The sequence below is a fragment of the Pinus tabuliformis genome, chromosome 5_1 (genome assembly GCF_031772625.1).
Source record: "Pinus tabuliformis cultivar Carrire ecotype Pingquan chromosome 5_1, CPIR1, whole genome shotgun sequence".
Taxonomy (NCBI): Eukaryota; Viridiplantae; Streptophyta; class Pinopsida; order Pinales; family Pinaceae; genus Pinus; species Pinus tabuliformis.
In genome coordinates this window covers 298266837-298283097 of record NC_142305.1, presented here as the reverse complement: position 1 = coordinate 298283097, position 16261 = coordinate 298266837, and positions in this window count along the sequence as shown.

The window sequence follows — 16261 nt, the reverse complement described above, 5'->3', positions numbered from 1 at the left end:
CTCGAGGAAGCGCTCAAGCGAGAGAGGAATGCGATGATGGATAACTTTGCCCAGATCATTTGATGACTACCCATAGGCGATGCATCTTCATCCAAAAACCGCTCTGGAGGCACCACTCTTTTTAAGGTACATGTTAACTTTGATATTCCTGTATTTGAGGGACAGATAGATGCAGACGTCGTAGATAAATTGTTGAATCTATTGGAAGGATATTTTTCAATTCATGACTTTTCGAATCAGGAAAAGATTACTTTTGCACTTCTCAAAGATGCCCCACATGTCAAGAACTGGTGGGAAGCCTACTGTGAATAAAAGGATGAGCGGGAATCCTCACCGTTTTCAACTGCACCCACTTCAGATTCTTTCCAAGATGCCATCAAGGAACAACAGTACCCTGCATGGAGCTATGAAGATAAATACATAAAGTGAACCACTTTCTGACAAGGAAGGGACCAAGAGATTAGGGGAATTTTGAGGTCTAAAATATGCCTCCTAAGGAAATTATAAAATAATAGTGGAAATAATAAAATAAGATTAGATTACATCATCCAATTTTATAGCGAAAAAAGAAAAGCCTATTTTTTCAACTCGTATTTTCAACTTATCTGCCTATGGGTTTACTAAAATTTTGAGCGGCAACACTCATTGTATGAAAAAATTGATTCCTCATCCAAGGAGTACCCATGATGCATACTTTCGATGGGCTCTACTAGATGAAAAATGTGATTGCAATCAAGTTTTTTAATGTATTTCTCATTTTTCATGTAGCAGGGTTCATCGAAAGTATGCAACATTGGTACTCCTTGGATGAGGAGTTAAATTTTGCATCTAACGAGTATTCCCACTTGAAATGTGAGTAAAACCTTAGGGAGATAAGTTGAAAATACGAGTTGAAAAAGTAATTTTATTATTTTATTATTTTTTAATCTTTTTACTTTTTGACTCCAAAAATGGTGAATCATCCCCCATGGTTGACATCATCATCTTGAATCCTATTATTTCTTATAAAGTTTATTTTGGTTGTACATTTTTCTTAGGAGACCCATTTTAGACCTCAAAATTCCCCTAATGTGTGTTAGAGTTAACATATAATTTCCATACTCTCCGCACGAAGTTGGGTATCAAGGATTCTGAGTTGCATTTGGTACTCAAGTATTGTGGTTGTCTACACAAGTACATCTAGGGCGAGATGGAGTTCCTGGACATCTCCTCGCTCGACATGACATACTGATATGCTATCAAGATTGAGCAGAAGTTTAAATAGAAGAAGTGGGACTTTGGATTTGGGAATTTGAAGCAAGGAAAAGGTGTCACCAAACCATAGAGAAAAGGCCAAAGCTAAGGCGGAGTGACCCAAGACAACCCGTCGAAGTCGAAAGAAAATAACAACACCACGAAGATAAAGAAGGACACAAGAAAATGGTGTGATTTCCATAAGAGCTCCACTCACAACACTAGTGAGTGTCGGGCCAAGCTGTCACTGGTGGCTAAGCTGCAGGCTTCCGAATCAGACACATGTTCTGAATCTGAGTCAGAACCTGACAAAGGGAATGACAAAGGGAAGCAAATCATTGATTTGGAACCCAGTGGCACCGTCGCCACCACCAAGATCCAGAAGAATGAGCCTGAAGATCCAGAGGAGGGGGAATGCCTCTTCCACTCATAGATGTGGGTGGAAGGTTCTCCACTGCAGTTCATTGTCGATAGCGAGAGCCAAAAGAACCTCATTTCAACAGAGGTTGTGAAACGGTTAGGCCTATTGACGATAATGCATCCACAGTCATACACCATCAGGTGGCTTCACCAAGGACGAGATCTACGTGTCAACCAATAGTGTCGCCTTCCCTACAACATCAAGCCCTTCACAGATGAGGTACTGTGTGATGTTGCTCCTCTTGAAGTTTGTGATATATTGTAAGGAAAACCATACTTGTGGAAGTGACATGATGTATATGAGTCTAGACGTCACTTTGTGATTATTACTTTAGGCAATAAGTTGTATAGGATACTAGAGGTAGCCCCGCCTACTGCAAAGAAATGTAGTAAGATCATTTCCCAGACCAGAAAATTTGTTTTCCTTATGATTGCCCTCAGGGAAAGAAGAAGGTTGTGGCCACGACTTCTAGACAAGGCTCCTCCTGACAGTAGTAGTAGATGGACAAGGTCATGGAGGAGTACAAGGACAATTTCACCTCAACTACAGGGGTACCTCTACACTTTCAGATCAAGCACTCCATCAATATGACCCCGGACTCGCCGCTACACAATGGATCGATCTATTGACGCTTTATTCGGGAGAACGATGAGATCAAGAGGCATATTGAGGAGTTGTTGTAGAAAGGGCACATCAGGCCAAGCTCATCACCATGTGGGAGCCTGATTATATTGGTACAGAAGAAGGACGAGACCTAGAGACTCTGTATTGACTATCGAGTGCTAAACAAGATCACTGTCTAGAATAGGTACCCAATCCCATGGATTGATGACCTTCTAGACCAACTCAAGGGGGCCAAATATTTCAGCAAGATTGACTTGAAGTCTGGTTATCACCAGGTGCCTATCGAACCCTCCGATGTGTGGAAGACTGCCTTCAAATCCAAGAAGGGACTTTTCGAATGGTTGGTCATGCCTTTCAGGTTGATGAATGCCCCCACAACCTTCATGATATTGATGGATGACATCTTGTGACCCTTCACAAATGAATTCGTGGTGGTGTATTTATATGACATCTTGATCTTCAGCCAGAGTTGGGAAGAGAACCTCTGCCATACTCGACATGTCCTTTAAACCCTGCAATGACACAAGTTGTGTGCCAATTTGGAGAAATGCAATTTTGGCATGACTTAGGTTCAATATCTTGGCTACATAATTGATGAGTAGGGTGTGCATGTGGACCCAACCAAGATACAAGTCATTTGGGATTTTCCAGTCCCAACCACTCTTACAGAGCTTCGCAGCTTTTTAGGTCTTACTAATTTCTACCACAGGTTCATGTAGGGGTTCTCTCATATCACTTGGCCTTTAAGTCAAATCACCAAGGGAGGAGCGAATGAAAAGTTTTTTTGGTCTGAAACCCAATAGACGGTGTTTTCCGAGTTGAAGCATCGCGTCTACTCTACACCAGTGCTCACATTACCATACTTGCAGCAACCATTTGAGATTGAGATAAACGCCTTCGACTATGTTATTGGTGCAGTTCTTACTCAGCTCAGGCATCCAATGGCTTACCACAGTGAGACACTTTTATACACAGGCTGAAATTATCCCACTTACGACAAATAAATCTATTCCATTATGTAGATATGTCGTCAATGGAACAATTACATTATGGGGAAGGAAACAGTCATCCACATAGACCACCGACCTTTGCAGTTCATACATACACAAGGGAAATTGCTAGATGATCGCCATTAGAAATGGTTTGCATACTTCCAACAGTTCCTTTTGAATATTAAGTACAAGAAGGGTAGCAACAATAATGTTGCAAACTACCTCAGCCGACCACCAGTCATGGCATTGATCATTGTGCTTGACTCCTATGGGCACAAGACTTCAGGGTGGCCATATCTTTATAAGAGTGATCCAGAATTCACCAGCACATATGAGACACTCCTGGAAGGTAAGAAAGTTCCAAATTTTCACCTCCATGATGCATTTTTATGCCACTTGGGACACATCTGTGTTTTTGCAAGCAAGCGTGCCAAGATGATTTTGGAAGTGCAATACAATCGAGTCACTGGACATTTCGGAGTAGCAAAAGCAATGGCAATATTGTAGAAGTATTTTTATTGGTCGAACCTTCGTCGGGATGTTGCGAAGTACATTTGATCCTGCATTTCTTGTCCCATTTCCAAACCAACCATCAAGAAGAAAGGGTTATATACTCCTCTGCCTACTCCTAGTTGACCTTGGTAATCCATCTCCATGGATTGTAGAAATTCCCTCTATAGATCAGTGCTCTGATACCATGTAGAAATTCTGCAAATTTCATACAAATCCAGCTCCAATACCATGTAGAAATTCTATTTGTAGGTTAACCCAATAATGCAATATAAATCAAAGAAAAATACTATAACCTACTTCTACTATCAAAGTTTGCTTTGCAAAAGCTTAAAGATCGAGTTGAACACATATAACCATAAGAAGAAGAATCAATACACATGAACACATGAAAATACTTTGGGGAAAGCCTCAGCTAAAAACCCCACTATATGTATTATCATACAAGGTGGAAATATAAGAATTATTCAAAGCCTTAGCTCTCACAACTAGCCAACTCTCAGTACAATCCTCACAGATGCTCACAGGAAATCCTGGATTCTCACAAGCCTTCCTCTCTGCCCTCCAAGCTCCTATTTCCTTGCACTGTTCCTAGTGGAGGATTCTCACCTCACCAAGTGGAACACTGCTCTCACACACTATCAGAACTGTGCAATCCTCTAGTGATTATTCCTTCTGCATGCTTGTGTTTTATCAATGAGAAAACACATGCAACTAATAGTACACTGTCCTTGACATTAATCTCAACTGGGTCTTTCTCTGAATAGACATGCATGAGTTTCTGATGAGGGAATATTCAGTTATCTAGAGTACACTAGTTGAGTGCATGCATGCATCAACTGACTGTTAACTCTCTATTAGTTCCTCAAATACTTTGGAACTAATTTAATTGGACTTAACTTGGTAAACTGAGTTAATTAATTACATATCAATCTTATCTCCTTAATTTAAGGCTTATCTCCTCAATTTAAGGGATAACTCTTCACTTCAGAAAGACTTCTAACTTGAATTTCTCCAACTAATTAAGTCAAAATAACTTAATTAATTATTTCCAAGTAGTTGGTAAGACTAAATTCAATTTTTAATTCACAATTTTAATTCCAGGACAAATTAAAATTGGAATATCTAGATTCTATTTTTATCATTTCTTGTTGCTATTTTCAACACCCCCTCTCAACAAGAAAGGAATTCAACTCGATCCTGATCGTGAACCTTTGGAATGTTATGCAACTCCAGAAACAAAAAAACATCCAACCTGAATCAGTATGATGCATCTATCATCAAAGTCTCTGACTGCTATTGCCTTTGTCAACTAAAAACTTTGCGCTTCTGTTGACTCTGCCTTTCTACACCATTGTCAATCCTTCTTTGCACTCTTCAGTATCTCACTGCTCTAGCCTCTGTCACTTTGATCTCTGACTGCATCAATCCCACTAATTCCTCCTGCTACTATGTACTTTGGGCTCCCGTAGCAAGGTAAAATCCATGAGATAAAACCTCTCAATGGACCGTGCATAATTTCAACCTTCTTGGGACTATCACTTCACATCGCTCCACCTCACACCTAGAGGTAGGCTTCATTTGATCACTCTACCCACTTGGATTGAAATTCCCCCCTAATGGAGGTATCTACATGAGTGGATCTCTTCACTCGGTCTCCTCTCTGCTTCTCCAATTGTGGCTCCTCTACAATTGTGTGAGACTTCTTCTGGGATTGCATGTTGAGGTAATTTACTCTCCCTCTCAACCACCAAGTCTCTAACATTTGCCTTGCTCCTCAAGGCTTTGCATGCATCTTGAACCTCAAGAGCATACAGATTCTTAACTCATGAACCGATCTGTTTCACCTGTCACATGGTGATATGTCTAAAGAAAACCTTTCCCTTACTAAAGACAACATCGTAGCCTTTGTCCTACAACATCGTGATTGATACCAAGTTCTTCTTCAGTCCAGGCACATACTTCACATCTATCAAGGTGATAGGAGCTCCATGCTCCCTTCGAAAAGCAATCGTTCACACTCCTGAAACACTATACCTTTTGTCGTCACCCATCTCTATGCACATCTTGAGGTCTTTCTCCTCCAAGGTACTGAATAAACTTTTATCACCGGTCATGTGGAATGAGGTTCCATTGTCAGGATACCAAACACAACCCATCATCGATGACACCATGCATGCGATGAGGGTAAAGTCCCTTTTGAACTGAGAGGCTAATGCCTCACCTTCCGATCCTACCGAGGATCCCTTCTTGGACTTCTTCGATGGGCAATTAGTAGCATAATGTACCATCTCAATTGAAGTATGATATGAATTCGATTTGCACCTACAATCCCGAACTTCAAACTTTGAATTCTCTTCTCAGTATACTATTCACAGCTCCGATAAACTTGGCTCTGATACCATGTAGAAATTCTCTCTACAGATTAGTGCTCTAATACCATATAGAAATTCTGCAAATTTCCTACAAATCCAACTCTTATACCATGTAGAAATTCTATCTATAGGTTAACCCGATAATGCGATATAAATCAAAGAAAAATACTATATCCTACTTCTACTATCAACGTTTTCTTTTCAGAAGCTTAAAGATCGATCTAAACACATATAACCATAAGAAGAAGAATCAATGCACATGAACACATGAAAATACTTTGGGGAAAGCCTCAGCTAAAAACACCACTATCTGTATTATCATACAAGCTGGAAATACATAAGAATTATACAAAGCCTTAGCTCTCACAACTAGCCAACTCTCAGTACAATCCTCACAGATGCTCACAGGAAATCCTGGCTTCTCACTGGCCTTCCTTTCTGCCCTCCAAGCTCCTATTTCCTTGCGTTGTTCCTAGTGGATGATTCTCACCTCACCAAGTGGAACACTGCTCTCACACTGTCAGAACTACACAATCTCCAATGATTATTCCTTCTGCATGCTTGTGTTTTATCCATGAGAAAACACATGCAACTGATAGTACATTATCCTTGACATTAATCTCAACTGGGTCTTTCTCTGAATAGACATGCATGAGTTTCTGATGAGGGAATCTTTAGTTATCTGGAGTACACTAGTTGAGTGCATGGATGCATCAACTGACTGTTAACTCTCTATTAGTTCCTCAAACAGTTTGGAACTAATTTAACTAAACTTAACTCAGTAAACAGAGTTAACTAATTACAACTCAATCTTATCTCCTTAATTTAAGGGATAACTCTTGCATGACTTCAGAAAGACTTCGAACTTGAATTTCTCCAACTAATTAAGTCAAAATAACTTAATTAATTATTTCCAAAAACCAGGTAAGACTAAATTCGATTTTTAATTCACAATTTTAATTCAAGGAAAAATTAAAATTGGAATATCTAGATTCAATTTTTATTATTTCTTATTGCTATTTTCAACATGGATTACATGTCGAGCCTTCCTTCTACTAAGCATGGCAATGGTTTCCTTTTCGTGGTCTTCAATAGATTCTCTAAGATGGCCTTTATGGTGGCCTGCAAGAAGAGTATCATAGCAAAGGCCACTATTAAGCTCTTCTTTTAGCAAGTGTGGGTACACTTTGGGATCCCAAAGCCATTGTCTCTGATCAGGATAGCATATTCCTAAGTGAATTTTGGTCAGGTCTCTGGGCGATGCTAGATACCAAACTCATTAAGTCCACAACTTTCCATCTAAAAACTGATGGCCAAACATAATTCATCAATAGGATGATCGTACAAATTTTGCACATGTACAACTAGAAGAATCCACGCACATGGGATGAAAGCCTCTCCTATGTCTAGCACATCTAAAACAGAGCTCTCCACAGCTCAACGAGCCACATCCTCTTTCAGGTAGGGTTGGGATTTCAGCCATTATGTCTCATTGATGTGGCCATACCATTTGCAGCTACTCAAGGCAGATTTGGCTGAAGCGGACAAGGTTAACAACTTCATTGAGCGAATTCAACACATCCTCTTGTAGCTCCATGATATATTGGATAGAGCCAATGCTAAGTACAAGAAGTGCCATGATTAGCATCAGGTGCCACACAAGTTCCAGGTGGGTGACAAAGTTTGGCTACATTTGCAGAAGGAGCGCCACATTGGACCCCACCGCAAACTTTTCCTGCTCTGATATGGGCCATACAACATTACCAAGGCTGTAAGGGACAATGCCTTTGAGCTTACAATTCCACCATTCCCTGGTCTACACCCAATGTTCAATGTTGACTTCCTTCGGCCATACTTTCCACCATTGTTGGAGACATCCGATGTTGCAGAACAACTCACACCAATAGAGCCAAACCCATACTGCATGGAATATGCCACAATTGAACGAATCATGGACATGCAGATCAAGAACACTCGCCAACAGAAGATCCAACTATATCAGGTTGTCAAAGCTGGCCAACTCCTTCACCAAGGTAAGTGGCTCACCAGTGACGAAGTTCAGCAGAAATTTCCCCAACTCATGGAGGCACTCAACGTAATGCGGACCATTTCTTCCTAAGGGGGGAGGAATGATCTACGGGGCCCACAGTTTTGGTGCTTCATCTCCTAGGGTTAGGTTTTTGGATGTTTAGGGTTTTCCATTGTTTCTCAATAATAAATAGGACTTTGAGCCTCATTGTAACATAGTTTAGTGGCATGTAGTCACCATATCTCTTCTCAGAGATAAGCTACCATTGCTCGAGCTAGTTTATTTCCATTCTATTTGTATGCATATTTCAGTGTTCTGATATTAATGAAAAGAAGTGTTATTTCTGCTGCATTATTTTTTATTTATGGTTATATGTGTATTTTTTGCATTCTTTTTTAAGTTTGTATAAAAATCAATGATTGGAAGCTTTCTTTAATTACCCACATGAAGACAAAATATCATGCATGCAGTAGGTTTGCTATGAATATTTAAATCAAGCCCAAAAGAAACTCATGTGAATGCAGTCCAAATGATACTTAGATATCTACAAGGAACCATAGATTATGTCTTATGGCATCCAAAGGAAAAAATCCTATTGTCATAGCTTATGCATATACAAATTTGGTTGGAAGTGTTGACGTTAAGAAGAGCACCAATCGGGTGGGCCTAATTAGTTAGTTGTCTAGTCTCCTAGCTTAGAGAGAAACAAACATTCATTTCTCTATCCACAACTAAGGCACACTATATTGCAACAGTATCATGTGTTACCCAAGTCTTATGGATGGACCGAAATCTCAAGTATCTTCAATAAAATGGTAATTAGGCTATTCCCATCATGCGTGACAATAATAGTGTTATCAATATCTCAAAAAAATCATGTTAGCATTATAAAACAAAGCACATTCCTATCACATACCATTTTCTTCAAGAAAAAGTTGATCAAATTGTTCAATTGGAATACATTCCAACAAAATTAAAATTTGCAGAAATATTTACCAAATGTCTAGCTAGAGAAAGTTTTGAATATCTTAGACATAAAAGGCCATAATTTCTTCCTCACAAAGGGGAACAATTCGCTAATTTCAGTTAAGAAGAATGTTGATAAAAAATAAAGTTCATGGAAAGGCTCCACATTAGCATAGGGAGAGTATATTCCCTTCACCATTGATGTTAAAGGGTGATAATAAGAAGATATAAGGAGAAGATCACTCAACATCCAAAGAGAAAATAAATACAGAAATTTTGAGGTCAAAAATGGGCCTCAAAACAAAAATGTACAACCAAAATAAACTTTATAAGAAATAATAGGATTCAAGATGATGATGTCAACCATGAGGGATTATTCTCCATTTTTGGAGTAATAAATTAAAAGTATTAAAAAGATTAAAAAATAAAAAAATAAAAAAACTATATTTTCAACTTGTATTTTCAGCTTATGTCCCCTACGATTTTAATGAAATTTCAAAAAAGAGCACTTGTTGGATGCATAATTTATTTCCTTGTCCAATGAGTACCCATGTTGCATACTTCCAATGGACCCTACTAAACAAAAAATGAGAAATACATGAAAAATGTGATTGCAATTACGTTTTTCATGTATTTCTAATTTTTCATGTAGCGGGGTCTATCAAAAGTATAAAACATAGGTACTCCTTGAATGAGGAATTAAATTATGCATCCAATTTGGGTGTTCCCTCTAAAATTTTATGATGTAATCTAATCTTATTTTATTATTTCCACTATTATTTTATTATATTCTTTATGAGACCCATTTTATACCTCAACATTTCTTTTAATGAGGGGGATTACATTCTCCAAATAGATAGAAGGTCTCTACCCCAAGATCATTAATCACTAATAGATATCTGGTGGTAATTGAATCAATGCCAAAAGGGCAGATTGTTTGATTTTTCATTGATGTTAGTTGCAATTTCATTGATGTCATAGTCCAATAGCATGGGATATTGATGTCAAGTTCAGGGAGATCTTGTTGAACATTCATGATTGAAGTAAATGTAGTATATTGGTCAACCTATATTTGCATGAGTTTATCTTCAATTATTGTGATAAGATAAGCATGGAAATGGTTGGATAGATATGCCTTTCAAATTGCTTGCATGTCTATTACAAAAACTCCCAAGGAATGAAGTAGAAAGTAGCTTTGAAGTGAAAACAGTTTAGTAACGGCTTCAAGGCAATTAGGCATACAGATTCATCAAAGGATTCATTGAGGAATCTATGCATTTGGTAATCCCAAATGAATCAGAATATTTATTGAGTGAATGAGGTGAATGTCAGATTAGTTGTATTTATCCAGGCTTTGAGGTCATCCAGGCATTTGGGCCTCTAGGGATGTGCTCACTATTCATATAGTTGGATCAAAGGGATGTTGAATTAGCTAGATTTATTTTGGCTTTGAGGTCCCTAGTACAGATGATACCACCACCTAGTAGGTGAGGATAGCATGGAGATAGTTGGTAGGTACACATGGTGGAAGTGATGATGTGTCACCCTAAGGTGAGGACACGTGATAAGTGGATTTGAGATTTTTGGGTGGTCAAGTGGCCCTTTTTGAGTGAGACATGGAAATTATGTGGAATTGATGTAGCATGACAGGTGTAGAGGAACTGCAATGAAAATAAGGTGGAAATGTTTTGAGACTCGTGCTAGGGAGCAAATTTTCAAGGCTCTGTAGTTTTAGCAAATATGGATGATAAACGAAAGAGTTCTTGTTTTTTTATTATTTTGTCTATCATACTTCTAGTTAAGGTCAGACAAGGCTTATGATCAGGTAGTGAGTGGTGAGAAGTAAATGTAGATTTCCTCATCATATGCAATAGAAAAATTTGACAACAGGTAGTGGTTCCATCCCTTGGATCATCGTTGAGGGAAGTTGTAACTAATGAGCAGTGAACAATAATAGATTTCATAATCCCATCAACAAGGGAACATTGCATTTTGAATTCTCGATCTAGTGGAAACTGATAGAAAAAGATTTGAGAACATCAATTTTTATTCATCAAATGATAGAAAGTGGACCCCCTCGTCTTTATTATAGTTCAGATAGTCAGTGGGGACTAATGTTGTTTTATCGTCATCAATTTTAGCTAGATCATGATATCTATTAGTGTGCATTAACAAGGTGTGAGTTATTTAATTACATATACAATAAATTATAATCCCCATCCCCCTCGCGCTTTTATTAAAGTTTGGATAGTCAGGTGTACCGTGAAGTGTCTTCATTTTTGTTGATGTTAATCAGATCATTTAGTGCACTTTAGAAATTGGTGGTTGTTTAACCTCAGAACCTAAGCACTTTTGGAGCTTTAGCACTCAATCCCAACCCTAAGTTGTGAAGTGCATAGTGTCAAAGTATTCGGTGCCAAAGTCAAATGAAAAGATACTTAGGCATCCATGGATTAGCCCATAAAATAGCGTCGACTACTACACTAGAGAGGCAACATAATAAGAATGTGATCTCAACACCCAATCTTATAGAATGATGGTGAAGCCCCTAGAATTAGGGATAATCTTAAAAGCAATCCAAGTATCTGAATATCTAGGAAGACACTCAAGTGGACCTGGACCCAAATTCACTGAAGCATTCATAAAGGTGGTCACACCGTGTGGTTTCGTGGATATAAAGTTAATCCCCTGAGGTTCCAAGGAGCTATTAATTTTAATCCTATTCGGGCTATCTAGATTGGATCTCTAATAGAAGACATTGAAGTAATACTCAAGGTTTTATGGATGATCCTATATGGAATTTCATCCCTCCTATGAATTTGTTGATATAGTTTAGCATAAATAAGCCAAAAAAAATTGGAAGTTGAATGTGAACTCGGTCAACTGAGATAGAAGTATTTTTGTTTTGTGAAATTGTTTGTTGTGATTCCATGGTATGGAAGGTGGAAATAAGTCTAAGACATAAATTTTATGGAAGACATGTGATCATAGAAGAGGTTAAAAGATAAAGTCAAGCAATACATGTGGAGCAATTCAATCCAAGTGCAACTAAATGCTATGTAATCTAGGAGCAACATATCAGGATTGTGGATGAAACTAATTTGAGGATATATAACATGGAGTGATGTGCAACACAAAGGAGTAGCACAAAATAAAGCTAATGACGTAAATGAAGAATTTAGTTAAGCCCTTTTAGTTGGTTCGAGTAAAAAATTTCAAGGGGTTGGTGCCTCTTTCTAGTCAATGGCAATGAAACATTTCAAGGGGTTGGTACCTCCTTCTAGTTAGTGCAAGCATAACATTTGAAGGCGTTGGTGTATTCTTCTAGTTGGTGTTAAAAAATCAATGTAACAATAGATTAATGCCTACAAGACCATTCATAATAAAATAAGTTTTGATATATATTTTCATGTTGTTAACGTGATTGATATTGTATGTGCATGCAAGTGTTTTGATTGGTTAAAATTTTCCATTATACTAATTCACCCCTTCCCTCTCTTAGCATAATCATATTTCCAACATTGTGTTCAACCTGTTTTATATTTGGAATCACCTTAATCAATCTCATTTACATTTTAATATCTATGTTCACCAGTTTGATCACTGGAATCTCATTAATTTTTGTTGAATGTAACATGTATCCAATTCATTTTAGTTAGAATTAATGCTTTACATGTTGTTAATTGTGATGAATTTTTAGGTTAGTTATTTTTAGTTGATCAAATCCCGTTCTATCCGATCTAGTTTAGTCTGTGATCTATTCTCATATATAATCATTGATCCTAGATTTGTGTTTAATTTGCAACTATGTTTTTCACTTGGTACGAGAGCTAGAAGGTCGTATATTTGATAAGTTCGATCCCAGATCTTAGTTGAACTTATGTCTCGGATCTATGTGTGATTGTTAACATAATAGTGCTTTTAAGAAGATTTTTCCTGTAAAATAAATAATATAGATGCTAAAATACTTTCCTCCATTTTTATGTGATATGGAAGGTGGTCGGTAACATTTTTCATGTTCGCACATTGTCTCATGGCCACTTTTGATTACCATGACGAATGTCGTTCAATTTGTAGTGCTGACACGTTTCTTAAACTGTTACAGAGACGATGGCTGAAGATAATTCAAAAGATTGGAGTGACATATTAACAGGGATGGTGGCCTTGTTTGCAATCATTGGAGTGGACATACCTTTATCACTGTCACCGGCCAATAAAGGCCTGAAAGTTATATTCCTGCTGCTGTCTTTGATCATTGAACTTATTGTGCTGCCCTCATTCATTTTTCGGCCTTTACAGCGTCTTGAAGAACGGAACCGTTGCTTCAACCGAGGAAATCAAATTCCACGGATCCGGCCTCGTGCACCCACCAAGAGAATGATGTATTGCCTGGACTTTCTAGCTTTCTTGGTCGTAGTGGTGGCGAAAGTCATTGTATTCAGCGTAGTATAAAAGTCAGAAAAGTTTAGAGGTACGTTTTGGACTAAAGTTTTTACACGTTTAAGATAATTATCCTCCCTACGATATATTAATAATTAAGAGTTGAGATTTGATATATATAGTGTGAGATAGAGATTTGTTTTTATTAATGTTTATCCCCATAAAAGTTAAAAAAAAATACCGTTTTTGTGCCTCACACTTTTTAACATGAAATCATTTTCTTACCGAATTTCGTTTGTTATTATGATATCTCTTAAATTTTATTTAGCTAAATTATGATTATGTAATTATATTGATAGATGTGATTATTTTAGAAATTTTCATAATTTTAGTTTAATTGTTAATAATTATTAAATGGATAAAAAGATATTTTTTTTTGGGATTTAACTAAGTTAAGTAAGTCATTCATCTATGATCATTTCCATGAGAGGTAGTCGTAATTGACTAATTTCTCATGATTTTTTGAATAGTTCATTCAGCACTCATTGCATCACGTCATTTATGACCATTTCCATGAGAGGTAGTCGTAACTAACTAATTTCTCATGATTTTTTGAATAGTTGACTCAACACTCATTGCATCGGGTGATGCTCACAGGGGTGAAGAAGTGGGATTGAAACTAGTGAAATGAATCACATCGCGTCAATCATCACTTTCGGGGCTTGCACTCGGTAACTAGGACTTCCCGGGAGGTCAACCATCCCAGATCACCTCTGGCTCAAGCACGCGTTTAACTATGGAGTTTTCCCCACAATCAAGCCCACTCGGCATGCTACCCCATTTGCAAAACCTTAGCAAGTATTGTGCCTCATGAACCATTCAAGTAGAGTTCCCTTCACTCTTTTTGAATTTAAGTATAGGGGTTTTCGCAGTGCATTATATTAGATATCATTTTTTTGGGATTCAGTTGCGTTAAGTAAGTCATTCATCTATGATCGTTCCCATGAGAGGTAGTCGTAACTGACTAATTTCTCATGATTTTTTGAATAGTTCACTTAGCACTCATTGCATCAAGTGATGCTCAGGGGTGCTCAGGGGTGAATCCCAAGAAAATGATATCTAATATAATGCACTGCGAAAACCCCTATACTTAAATGGATAATAAAGATTTAATCTCCACATAATATTCTAGAATATTCATAGTAATATACACAATCAAAAGTTGAGATTTATATTCAAATTAGTTTTACTATTTTCACCCTTTTAATTAAACTAATTAATTAAAAAATGTCACATGAACACATGTCATGAAATGAATTATAGATTTTTACATAGATATACTATGATATCAACCTATAATATTATAACAAAGCTTATTATAATTTAATTAAAAAAATGTTATATAAACACATGTCATAAAATGAATTGTAGATTTTTATATCGATATATGATATCAACATATAATATTATAACAAAGTCTATTTATAAATTAAAAAATTTATATAAAAAATAAAATACTAATAAATTTTTGTGATTAAAATTTTTGTTCTCTATTTTTAAAAATATATATATTTAACTTATATTAATTCTTTTTATTTATTAATACAGTGAATTTTATAGTTGTTATTATAAATCCTAATTTACTAACCATTTAATTTTTATATTCAAATTAACGTCACCTCAAATAAGTTATCGTGATTTTCCTAACCGTTTGTGCTAGTTTTTATATCGAAATTGGCATTCCTTCAAAGATGTATTTTGTTAGTTACTTATCATGTCTTTCCTAAACTCCGTTCCTCATGTAATTAGGATTAAGCAAATTTTATGTTGAAATTGGCATTGTTGTGCTCAACAATCCCTAACATTGGATGCCGAGTAAGTAGATGTCGCGAATATTGAATGCTAAGAGAGCAGATGTCCCTTCAATGAGATATTTGTTACCTATTTTAAATATGATCTTTCAAATATAATTTTTCACTTTAAGAATTACCTCGAACATAAGTTTTTCTCAATAACGTGTCCCAACCATAATAACTCTCATAATTCGATGTAAAATGTGAAATATGTCATACAAGTTTAAGGAATTCAAACCTTACGTGTTTAGATTTGCACACCGCAAACTCTCATATCTCGTTGTCAAATGTATCATTTATGTAAAATTCATAAATATTGATTGTATACGCTTAAGATCATTATATTCTACACTTAAAACCTTCACCTTTACCCTATACCCTATTTGTCAAGAAACCTAAGTGCACATTCAATGTGAACCAAAATTTTAAAATAGCTATTACTCTTTCTACGATGATACAAACAAATGTGTTAGAATTAGTACAAAAGAAGGCCCATTAAATGGAAGGTGGTGTTGGAATTAATGGAAAAAGCTAAATTTAGATTACTGTCATGATGATGATAGCATTGAGACTCTAATCTTAGATCTCCCTGATTGTGTGAAAGCCTATATGTACTAGGTTGTTGAAGATAGATTGTGTATTGTGTATAGTGCTTGGGCACTCTCCATGTATCTCACCTAGAGAGCCATTTAATTAATAGAATATTTGATTTTTATCATGGTATCAGAGCTTCACGGTTGTCAATCTTGTAAACCGAGTGGAGAGCGCGACTGAGGCAAAATCATCGCTTGGATTGGAGGGCTAAACGCGTTGATCCCACTGTGGAACTACGCACTTTTTTATTTTGTCAGTCGTTGCAGATGTCAAGTGTACAGTTG